At 36.7% G+C, this 11,962-nt stretch overlaps 1 protein-coding gene across 7 annotated transcripts in view; it reads right to left on the reverse strand.

Annotated features, from left to right (window-relative positions):
• The window catches only part of ZNF644 (zinc finger protein 644), a 115,761-nt gene extending 104,175 nt beyond the window's left edge, over positions 1 to 11,586 (reverse strand). For 2 of the 7 annotated variants that reach the window (XM_079924687.1, XM_079924691.1), the window contains exon 1: positions 11,351 to 11,586. The gene's annotated coding sequence lies outside the window, so the exon portion shown is untranslated. Of the gene's footprint in view, positions 1 to 10,880; positions 10,994 to 11,181; positions 11,316 to 11,350 lie in introns of those variants that run through there. The other 5 variants (XM_079924686.1, XM_079924692.1, XM_079924690.1 and 2 more) reach the window with 4 other exon arrangements.
• Positions 11,587 to 11,962: the final 376 nt, after the last annotated feature.

An 11,962-nucleotide genomic window follows, 5' to 3' on the forward strand; every position in this document is an offset into this window, starting at 1 on the left:
CAAAAAAGTATAAATAGGGAACTATTTAAGAAAGAGGTTAGGGCAGGGCTTTCAAGCAAGCTTCCTATTCCCAAACCACCAGTTCATCCAATAATCAAGGAACAGTAGATTGTTCTGCTGTCATCTATTCTCACCCACTCTATCTACATAGAAACCCCAAATTTCAGAGAGGTGGATGAAATCTTTTTCCCACCCATGGTAGGGGGCAACCTATTCTCTTCTGCTTTAGCTGATTTGCTTCCACAGGTAACTTGGATGGAGTCAAACGTACCTCCCTATTTTACCATGGTGCCAGAAACCGCACTAACTTCTTTACTAACCAAAGTTAAGTCTATACTAACTGTGAGAGTGGTTACAATATAAGCTTGTTATAAGACTAACATACTGTCTTAAAACTCCAAGACTCTATTAACTCCTAAACTCTGTTCTATTTACTAACTCTAAAAAAGGCAGAAAAATACTTTTAAAATTATATTACTTTTATAATTTTTTCATATTTTCTAATTCCATTTTAAGAATAATGGTATTCATTGTAAGATAACAGTATATATACATTCAATTTAAGAACTCTTAAAAACTCCAGTAAAGACAAACATATTACATCTTAAATATCCCAGAGGGAACTACATTTTAGGGATCCCCCTCATAAAAGCAGTGTGTTCTCAACTGTCCCCAATTTTTAAAACAATATCTATTTTTTTAAAATTTAAACACTGGTAGTCCAGGTATTAATTTTTGTTATCTTTTGTTTTCATACCAACTCCCATACCAATTAGAATGTCTCTTAAACCGTGGCTTAAATGTACTATTATAAGTCCAAACACAGCAATACAATTACAAGCTCTTCTTACTATTCATCTCAAATAGTTTTTTAGTTGAAAGTACTAGCAATTCAGAAAATACCACTATAGCAAAACTTTCTTGGGTTTTACTTAGTTTTCAAATCAAAGGTTTTTTAAAAAGCTCATAAGTTTTTTTTTATAGGATAAGGCAAATGTACAATAATACCTCAATCGGTATTAATAACTTACTTGCAAACTGTGTCTCCAAGTAAGTTTATTTTCAATACCAGAAGATAATAAAATGGTTCCATTCTTATTTTATCTTTGCACTACAAACTTAGGAGCCACATTTTTCACCCGTTTTATTTTAAAACTACCCGTTCTTATTCCTAATATACCCTCCCCGCCATTCACCAAGCTGATAACCTCTAACTGACCTTACTCACTTCAATCGCTTCTCTAATCATGTTATATCTGGCTGCTGATCTTTCTCATTTTCCTTCATGTATTTCTGTTCAATGGCCTTTAGTAGAATTCCTTATTTCTAATCCAAACTTTTTTAGATTCCTCCAGCTCAGGCCACAACTTTATAAGCTTTATTTTTCATTACATTCATTTAAAATAGATGCTACTTCAAACAAGGAAAATGCTTGTATTCCACAAGATCCATCTCTGTACTTTTTAACATACCCTCCCCCTAGCTGATACTCCCTACCCTCTCCACCAATCTTTACATAACACTTCTTCAAAATCTAGATTAAAAAGTATTTTTCCCAAGAATCTTTTCCAGTCTTACTGTATACTGTTCATATGATTTTGTGTCAGTCCAGTAATTCAAATATTTCATTATTAAGCACTCTTTAAGTTGTATCTTAGATAATGACCTCTTTGGAGCAGGAACCACATCATTTGCTCTATGTATCTGCAGTCTTACCCTAGTGTGGTACTAAATGAATTGTGTATAATAATTAACCCAGTTAAAATAAGTGAAGGTTGGGAGAAATACAACCATGGAAACAAGGTTTTTCTGAATACAAAAAAATTAAATCTCCCAAAACAAAATTCAAATATAACATTCATTTTTTCAAAACAACACAAAAACATAGAACATACCCTTAAATATTTTTTTTTCTACACACAGAAGTCAGGTCTTAAAGCTATAATAACATGCTAATTGTTTTGTTTGTAATATTCTAACTCTAGCCAAAAAAGCTATTATATAAAGTCTTAATATTTTATAGATAATAAACTTTTTCAATGTCAAATCTAATCAATTTTACTTTGGCCTTCTATACTTCACAAATACAAAACCTACATAATAAAAGTTCACAGATGAGGTTTTATTTCTTCAAGACAACAATTAAAATTCTTGGAGCAAGAGTATATTAAGCAAACTTGGTACAAATTCCAAAAAACAAAACTTCATATAAATACTTTCATTCATAAGCTCAAAAACATTCACAATTCAAACATTAATTAGAAAGTATTTTCATGTCCACTTCTGCACAATTTACAAAACATATTCCTCAAAACTTGGCATACTGGAATGTGATGATACATATTTTCATTGTTATGTACTTTTAACAACTTTATTGTAAGTGATACATATTTCAGAAAAAAATCTTTCTCCCAAAAGCACCAATTGTTACACTACAATAAGGCTTCCAGTGCTCAGTAGTTATGAAAAACAATGCTGTAACCATTAATCCCATTTGGAAAAAAATGACTCAAGCACTACAAGAAAAAAATCATGATCAATAATTCCATTGCAGATCCATTTACAAAGTGTCCTTCATGGATTTTAACCATTCAAACTTTTGTGCAACTGTCCTTAAGGGAGCATTCTCATTCTTTACACATAAATGGCAAAATCTTTCTGGTTGAGAGTGGATACTTACCTGTAAACAAAAGTGCACCAATTTATTCCTCCCCCTACAATCACAATCAGAAATACTCAAATACCTTATTAAGTAATCTGAAATGCCTGAAAGCTAACTTACATAATGCCTAGAAGCTACTTAATAAAGACGTTCCAAAAAGCAGCTATATAAGGAGGCAATCCAAGATCTCTTCTACCTACTTCTTGGCTATATGCCTAGAGAATACTGTAATGAAAGCAAGCCAGACAACTATGGTATCTATGGAAGCAATTCAAACCCCTGCATTCTAAACAAATTTTCTGGTCATTAAAACTAACCTCTAAAAAGTTACTATTAATGAAAACTAAGAAATATTTCTCTGATGTTGGTATATATCACACTGGAAAAAAAAAGCAGGGCCACAGTACCAACTACTTATCATCTGATTTACCTCCAAATTCATCCAACAATGCCAATGATAGAAAAGAAAGAGACAGATTCAGGCATCAACTCTCACTACCCTTGGAAAGGGCAAATATGCCATAAGCAAGTTCAAGAATAAGCCAAAACTATTTAAGATGATGGAGATCAGAATATGTTTACTTCTTTGAGAAAGAATTAATAAGAAGGGGCACAAGGCACCTTTTTCAGTGAAGAAAATGTTATGTATCTTGATCTGGGTTGAAGTTACCTGGGTATATTTATTTGTGGCATTTCACTGAGTTGTACTCATATAAACGTTGTGCACTTCAATCTATGTAAATTATATATAAATAAAACATTTAACAACAAGTCACCAATAATGGTAAAATCTATAAAGCTTTTCTCAATTCTCATCCTTTTTCATCATTCTCTATCATATTTCTAATCGCAGAACACCAATATTCCCTAAACGCAACTCTTTCCCCTTATGAGACCCACAAGGCTTTGTTAGTATTCTGCCAGCATTTTTCTTTTTCTGCCTCATATTAATTCACTTAAATGTTAATTCAATATTCATCAAGTGCTCATGTGCAAGACATGGATTAGACACCCTCCAGCATTTATCCAACACACACACACACACACACACACACACACACACACACACACACACGTAGAAACCAAATTCCCTGAGCTGGATTCAAGCCACTCTATTATCTGGTTTCTAATAATGTCTCCTACTTTAATTCCCATCACTTCTTTCTGGGAATGTTCTTCCCCAGCATACTATTTTCTCAACTATCCTTTAAGACTCAGTTCCATTTCTACTTTACCCTTTCTCCATACTTGTATAGAACTTACTGTCTATATCTGCACTGTCCAATCTGTGATTAATGAGCACTTGAAGTCTGGCTAGTCTGAACTGAGATATGCTTTAAGTATGTAATACACACTGGATTTTGAAGACTTGGTGTGAAAAAAAGAATGGCAAGTATCTCAATGTGTACATGTTGAAATGATAATATTTTGGATATACCAGGTTAAATAAAATGAAGTTAATATTAATTTTACTTATTTCTTTTTATTTTTTAATGTGGCTATGAAAATATTTAAATCACATTGTGGCTCAACAGATTTCTACTCGGCAGTGCTGACCTATACAAGCGATTTATAAATGTCCCACAAATTATCTTTTAATATATGGCCTCCACCCAATACGAGTGTAAGAAATTCAATATTAAGCTTTTCTCTTTTTATATATTAAAGATTATTACATTAAGAATTATCAATAATAACTAAACAGTTGATTTAAGTACCTATTTAATTTTAATATCAACTTTAAAGGTTTTTAACAAGGAAGCTTAAGACATTTCAAAGCGTAAAAATATTTTAACTTCTGTTTTCATATGGCTATAAACTGAAAATGTCACCTACATTTTACATATATCCATTTTGAGTTAAATGTCTCACCAGAAAGGATAGATAGTAGTATTAAACTCGTAGAATTTCTAATCCCAGAGAGTATTAGTTCTTATTAATACTTTTATTATTAAAATATGAGTATTTTAATACTCTAAAATATTAGAGTATTTTTTCTAATTAATTATTTTTCATCTTAGTCACTGAGTAAAGAAATAAGCAGCTTCTATTTTGACCAATATCACTGTATCAATGTCCAGCAGCCAAGACAAAGAACCTTTATATGGTGGTATGAATAAACAAGGCGGGCAATAAGACACCACTTGAAATAAGGGTATGCAGAAAAACGCTTCTATAATGTTACGTTTCATAAGGAGGAGACAAAACTTACAACTGTATAAGGTAAAAACGTAGCTATACAGAAAGAAAGGCTAGGAAGGCAAAATAGAAAGGTCTCATCTGTAGAATCAAGATATGCCTAGGTTGAAACTTGGCTGCTCTACTATTTACTATCTACGTGACCCAAGTCTGAGTTTGTTTTCCTGCATATGAAATGGGAATATATATATATCACAGCATAATTATAAGGAATACATACTAGATGCTTAATTAATGTCAGTCTCATCTCCCTTTCCTTTAATACTAATGATTATATAATGGTGAAAAGATTATCGGTGACTTCCTCCCACTTCCTTTTCCAAACAATTGAAAGTATTTTTCCAACAAATATTAAACTTCTAATATTTCATACTCACACCCCCTCCTCATGTGAACTTAAAAGTACTAACTGCCTTTTACAGTTTCTTTTAAAGTTTAAAATTTGTGTTTGTGGTGGGGAAGGTAGGTGGTACAAGAAAAACTTAAAGTGGGAAATAAGTTTAAGACTATACCAGCACAGATATATACAAAACAAAGAGAAGTGTAGAGAGGAAAACAGCAAAAGGAAATGCTGTTTGAGGAAATCCCCTGACTCAGACTAAGTAATGAAACGATAACATTCTTCTCCTCAATCTAGCTTCTGCTGAAGCCACTCCTCACTCTCATCTGGGGTTTCTGTGTACTTTATATACAAATACACATAGCCACTCACCCGCTTCTCTCTACTAATGGTCACCACCATCCTCATGGTCAAGAATTTAAAGGGGAGTGGAGAAACTGAGGATGTTGTAACGAAGCAAACCAACCCACGGGTTGGGAAAGCCCTTCACTCAAATGCACTCACTCCCAATGTATTATTATCATCATCATCATTAGCTGGCAGCCATAAAAGAGAATGTGTTCCCGAAATATTGACCCTGGTTATAGCTTTAGCTGCTAGAACTGGAGATGCCACAATTTGATGACTGTCTCTTACTTCCTTTGTAGATATGGGCCTCAAAATGGAACGTTAGAAAAAGTATACAACTTCAGATCACTCACAGGTGAAAATTTCACGTTACTGTAGGAAACACAATTAAACAATGATGATAATAACTATTATTCTAACAGCTAACATTTACTCAGCATTCATTACATATCAGAAAGCTAAGGACTTTACTACATGAATTATGTAATATAAACCTAAATCTCTATGAAGATTTCTTATTGTTAAATCTACTTGCCTAGTGCTCACACAGCTAGATCTTAACCCCACCAGTTTTACTTCAAGGCTTACACTTTTTAAACCTTATCCTCCCATCCTGCACAAACTATTCAACAATAATTAGGAACCATCCCCCTCCCCAGTAATTGGTGTTTTGAAAATACTAGTTATGTTTGACATCTTCCTCAAGAAATTGATGAAAAGATATTATGCTTTCAAGTAAAAGGATAAATACTCTGGAAGAAAGGATAAAAATGTTCAACCTTCATAAATATTAGATAAATAACTGATATAATACAGGTAAATATGGTTTGTAAACTGAACTTTAATCCCAACACTTTATTAGGTGCTTTTTAATTTGAAATTGTCCTTTTGACTCACAACATATTTAGTTTCCTGACTTTGTACAAAGTCTTTTAAAAGCTGTATTTTCCCATAGATACAGAGAACAAACGGGGTGGTTGCCAGAATGGGGAGGGGCATGGGCAAAATAGGTGAAAGGAATTAAGAGGTACAGACTTCCAATTTTAAAATAAGTAAGTCATGGGGAGGTAATATAATATACAGCATAAGAAATATGGTCAATAATATTATAATAACTCTGTATGGGGTCTGATGGTTACCAGACTTATCCTGGTGATCATTCCATATGTATTTAAATGTTGATCACTAAGTTGTACACCTGAAACTAAAATAATATTGTATATCAACTATATTTCAATTAAACAAAAGAAAACTGTATTTTCAATTTCAATGAACGATATACATTCTAAAAAGCTTAATACCTAAAACATTGTTTATCACTCTAACCAACTTCACTTCTATCACAGTTTAGACTAACAGAATCATATTTCAAGAAACAAATCACTCAATCCATACTTTAAACAAAGCTACCTACAAAATCACAGTTCCAAAAATCCCAAATGAAATGGGAAGGCTACAGCTTACAGACAGAAGAGGAGTTAGGGCAACCGTTAGTAGAGGTACAAGGGAAATCTCTTAGAAACGCTTATCTTAATACAGTCTCGCTTTCCTTCATCCAAGAGAAGTATGCACTGCTGTTGCTGCTACCCTAGCATTTTTCTCCTCTTCCTCCTCTTGAAATCCTCGACTTTTCTCCTCCTGGAAAGTTTATCTCACAGGACTGCTAACATCTCTCAGTAGTCAAAGGATCTTTTATCTTGAATTTAAAGGAACAAAAACATACTAACTCCTCCTAATCACATAAGAGTTCCCAGTAAATTCAGAGAGGATAGTAACTTCACAGTTCAGCTTCAGCAGATCGAAGAAAAAATTAAACAGTACAGCAACTGAGGCCCTACAGAGAATAATAATACACCTTTTTCATGGAGACTCCAGCTATCTGAAGAAAGACCACGAATTGAACTTGGTGTTCTACCTTCTAGGTCTCAAGTGATCTTTATGTTTGGTGTTTTAGTTTAGTTTAGTTTAGTTTAGTTTTAAGAGGGGAAAGAAGAGAAATACTTTAGCCAACCAGCAGGGTGAGCTAGTGCTAGAATCAGTTTGATTATTCTCAGTTTTCTCAAAATTCAATGATATAAATGGGTTGCACTATTAAAAGCAGCTATTCCCTCCTAATAAACCTGAATTAAAAGACAACACTTCTAAAACGGCTTCAGTCAGTGCTACACAATTCTGTTCAATATTTACAGATTCTCTATCTACAAAGCAGACATTCTCTATACCAGATGGATTAATAACAAATAAATGTAAAAAAATTAGAGCTTATTTGAATATCTATCCAAAACATTATAGTATCCATCCTTTATTCTCATGTTTTATTTTACAGACTATCAATTTAAAAATGTTTTAAACATTAAAAAAGAACTGCTAAAACTAGTGTTCTTTAAAAATTAGGGCTGGATAATTCAACATTCCAATTTCTGCATTCGGTGCAAGCTACAGTTGCCTTAATATATGTCTGAAAAAGGAGTCATGAGAAAAGCATTCCCACAAGAGTAAGATCCCCTGCTTTCCTTCAGAATCACATTCTGAGAAGAGTCTAAATAAGTAACCCTAAACACTAGTAATATATTTGGGGTGAGAGAAAGATGAACCTGATCTTTTCTAACAACCAATTTCTTTAAATTTTTTAAATTGCAGGTAACCCCACCACTTCAAGTAACTGTCCTTGAGTCTTTCTTTTCTCCTCCTGTTACCCAATACAGTCTCAATTCAACCACAACAAACTTCTCCCTCTTTTATAACTTGAATGACAAATTAAACCTGCAAAAAGTTTAAGGTCTGCAGGTGACAGACTCACTTCATAATTATTGATACAGAGAATCCAGGAGTAATCTCAATTATCACAAAACCAAAGTATAATTAAATCCACTCACATAGTGTTGAAAATTAAGAAATATATCAACTTTCCTAGAAAAATCAATAATTTAAGTGCACCTTAAAAGACCCATAAAAACTTTAAAACCTAAAGACAAATTACCTGTTTTTTTTAAACGTGATATCTAAAGAAGTTAAAGATAACTGTGGGATCCCATCATAAATGATTTTACTACTTGTTGAATTTCCTAACAGATGTTACAGATTTACTACTCAGCAGTAGTACTAGTTAGTCTTAACAAGTTGTTTTTAACAGGAGGCAAAGTGGTATGTCCATTTTTCCAACTAAAACACTATTACAAAATGAAATGCACTAGCATCACTGTTTCAAGCCTCTATCTCATTTCTTACCTAATAACTAGTAGAAATGGCAATTACTTCAAACTTTCCAAGAAGTTTATCAAGCTACCTGTTCTGTTTTGTTTTTCAAATCTCTGAGTCGATCGTTTTGGAAACCTCAGAATTCAAAAGCAACATTGCTTTGAAATTATCTGAAATGTCTGGATTTTGTAACTGATTTTGTTTCACTTTGGAAGTCACTTTAAAAACTAAGTTACCATATCAAGTTAAATAAAAGTTTTATTGTCACAGAATTTCTCATTAATATAATAGTATCTGAATAACAAGTACTCTCAAGCATACTCCCTTGTTTTGTTTTATAACCATTATTAGTTGCAGATAGTCACCTCCTTATCCCAGCAATGTGACCAATGAAAAGACCAATGGGGTATAAGTTGAGAGACAATTTTCCATCATGCCATTAACTTAATCATCTCTGGCCCTTAATATATTGAAAAAGAGAGAGTAATACTAGTTGTTCTCTAAGATTCCTTCTACACTAAAACTATATGATTCAATAATAATTTTGCTGATATTAATATATCTCCTATTCATTAATACAAGAGTGTTCTCTATTAGAAGGAGAAAACCTAAAAGGGGGGAAACATAAATCTGGGAAAAAACAAGGAAAATGAAAGTTTTAAGTAATGTTGAAAAGTTCAAATTCGATTTGAACAGGGATCTAAAGCTAGTTATATAAATGTGCTTAAATATCCCTTCAAGTAATTTAATTTGTTAATGTGACCTAGCCAAAACATTAGTTGTTTCCAAATTTTGTACTTCAAATATTACAAATATACCAAGTACGATGTAGATGTAAGTGCAGTATAAGTTTAAACTGTTAGAAATTCTAAAACTTACACCACCATGATTTTAACAGCAACATACGTATCACTGCATTAATACTAGTCAAGCCTTCGTGTTTCACCTATTAAAATGTCTAAACTAAACTGTAACTTCTTTATAATTTTTTCTTACAAAAACCTATCGATGTAATATTGCTGCCATCTAGTTCCCTGGATACTTACACATATGACTGAAGGCAAACAGCAGGTTTCCTTTCTTTGAGCAATTTGAGTTGTCTATTTTTTGAAACGCTCTTTTTCTTGTGGGACCAAAACTATGTAACTAAACTACTGCAGAGAGGCAATATATTATTAAGGCAAATCTAATCTATCATCCAGATGCAACAAGCCTGGCATTAGTTAGGACTGGCCAGAATAGATGATGGTGTTTTGGTTATTTCTGTTGAATTTATTAACTTGTATACAAAACAGGACCATCATTCAGGCTCTCAATTGTGTTTCTCTCCTCGTTGAGTACTTCTCAATGACCACACAAAATATGAAGTCTAAACATAAAAGTTTTATAACAACTAAATTTATGTCAATATTACTTAAAACAGTTCAAGAAAAGTTTTCCACTAATGTTGCTAAACCATGGATGGATCCCAACACGAGAGTCGTCTGTGGAAGTCTCGTAACAAGAAACCGTTAGTTCCACCACCTAAGTTTCCAATCACTGAGAAGGGTCTGGGACAACTCATCTTCAGGTTCACGGGAGGAGTGGAGCACACCTGCTTTCCTCTGGCAGAGATTAAGCTCCCAGGGACACAAAGGCCAGGGAATCAGACCTGGAGAAGCAAAAAGCTTTAGCTGGACACCCACCAAGCCCCTGGCAACCCAAACACTTTGAGCGATTTACCTCTTGCTGTTACTTCCCAGGAACCTATCGGCATAAGATCTTGCAAAACAGGGGGAGGGGAGGGCTCTGCGGTCCTGGTCCCACGTTAGGGGAGGGGTGTGTACAGTTAACGCCAGAGCCTACGCTTCTGGGAGCAGCCCCAAAGAGAGGGGTTGGTGGCTGCTCTCGGACCGCCCCGTTACTCAGTGCATTGCAATGGCGACCGCAAGGCTCCCCAAGCCGCCTGATCTCGGCCCCTTCCCCCTACTGCTCACTGGCTGCTCAGCTTCATGTGACTAAACAAAACCCCCAAGTCTAGTGCCCAGCTCAGCCCCTTTGTGTCCGCTACCGGATCCTCCGACGCCGCCGTGGAAAAGTCCCCCCCTCCCCACCTCCGCCGAGTCCCGCCCCGCGGCGGCGGCCGCCGCTCACCTCAGGCACCGCCGCCCCCCGCGGCCGCCGCGGCCGCCGCCTCCCCGAACCCGGGTCCCGGACTCCTTGTGTAGCACCAACTCCGCCTCCTCGGCCGCCGCCGCCATCTTAGCCTGTGCGGCAAAATGCGTCCTTTTGGATGGTTGGGACCCAGCCTAGGGCGTAGCTCCCCGGGCCCGAGCGCCGAAGGCCGGGTCCCCCAAGTTCCTCCGCCACCCTCAGTCCCGCCGCCGCCACAACCCAGAGGCCCGAAACCCACACAGGTCCCGGCGAATCCGACCAAATAACCCCTGAAACTCACAGTTTGGTGCCGTGTGCGTCAAACCGGGGCGACGTTGGGAGCGCGCGGCGTCCCCGCGTCACACGCCGCTCTGTACGCTACTCGGCTCCAACGGCCCCCCTCCGCTCCCCGCTTTTCGCCTTCGGCCCCGGTTCCCACGGCGCAGGCGCGCTGCTTTCCCGCCTCTTACCGAGCTGCGGGCCGCGGGGGCGGCCAGCGAGGAGCTCTCCGGCGGCTTCGCGCTGGTGGAGCGTCTGGGCCAATTACACCAAAGGGTGCAGCAGAAACAGTGCACCACTGTTCTCGGGTGCCAGAAACCCAACAAGGTCACCTCCCCCAGCGCTGACCTAATCACTCTCAAGGAGGTTCCCGCCCCAAAGTAGGCACGCTCCAAATATGGTGGTGCCCAAACTCTGCAAGACCCAAACACTTAGGCAAGTCTAGGCCCTTTAAGGTGGAACAGACCCATATTTGATTTCCACAATCACGAGAGGGCCACAGTTCCTTTTCTTTCGACTGTTGAGGAAAACAGCTAAAGGACTCGACATTGCTGGTCACAACTGTAGAGTAATGGCAGAAGAAGGTTTCTGGATCTTAAGGGGACCAATTGTTGGGAGATGCTTGATGGACAAGCAGAGCATCAAGTGTAGCATCTCAGTTAACGGAAAAGCCTACCCTAAAAGGTTCCCTGGGTTTGGTCCAATTTGATTCTGTGAACATACTTTCTCCCTGCATTACTGAATGTGTTGTGGGTCTCCGAATTAAAGTTATGTAAGAAGCACCCGGTATGCTGGTTACCCTT

This window comes from Stenella coeruleoalba, assembly GCF_951394435.1.
Source record: "Stenella coeruleoalba genome assembly, chromosome: 1".
NCBI classification, from domain to species: domain Eukaryota; kingdom Metazoa; phylum Chordata; class Mammalia; order Artiodactyla; family Delphinidae; genus Stenella; species Stenella coeruleoalba.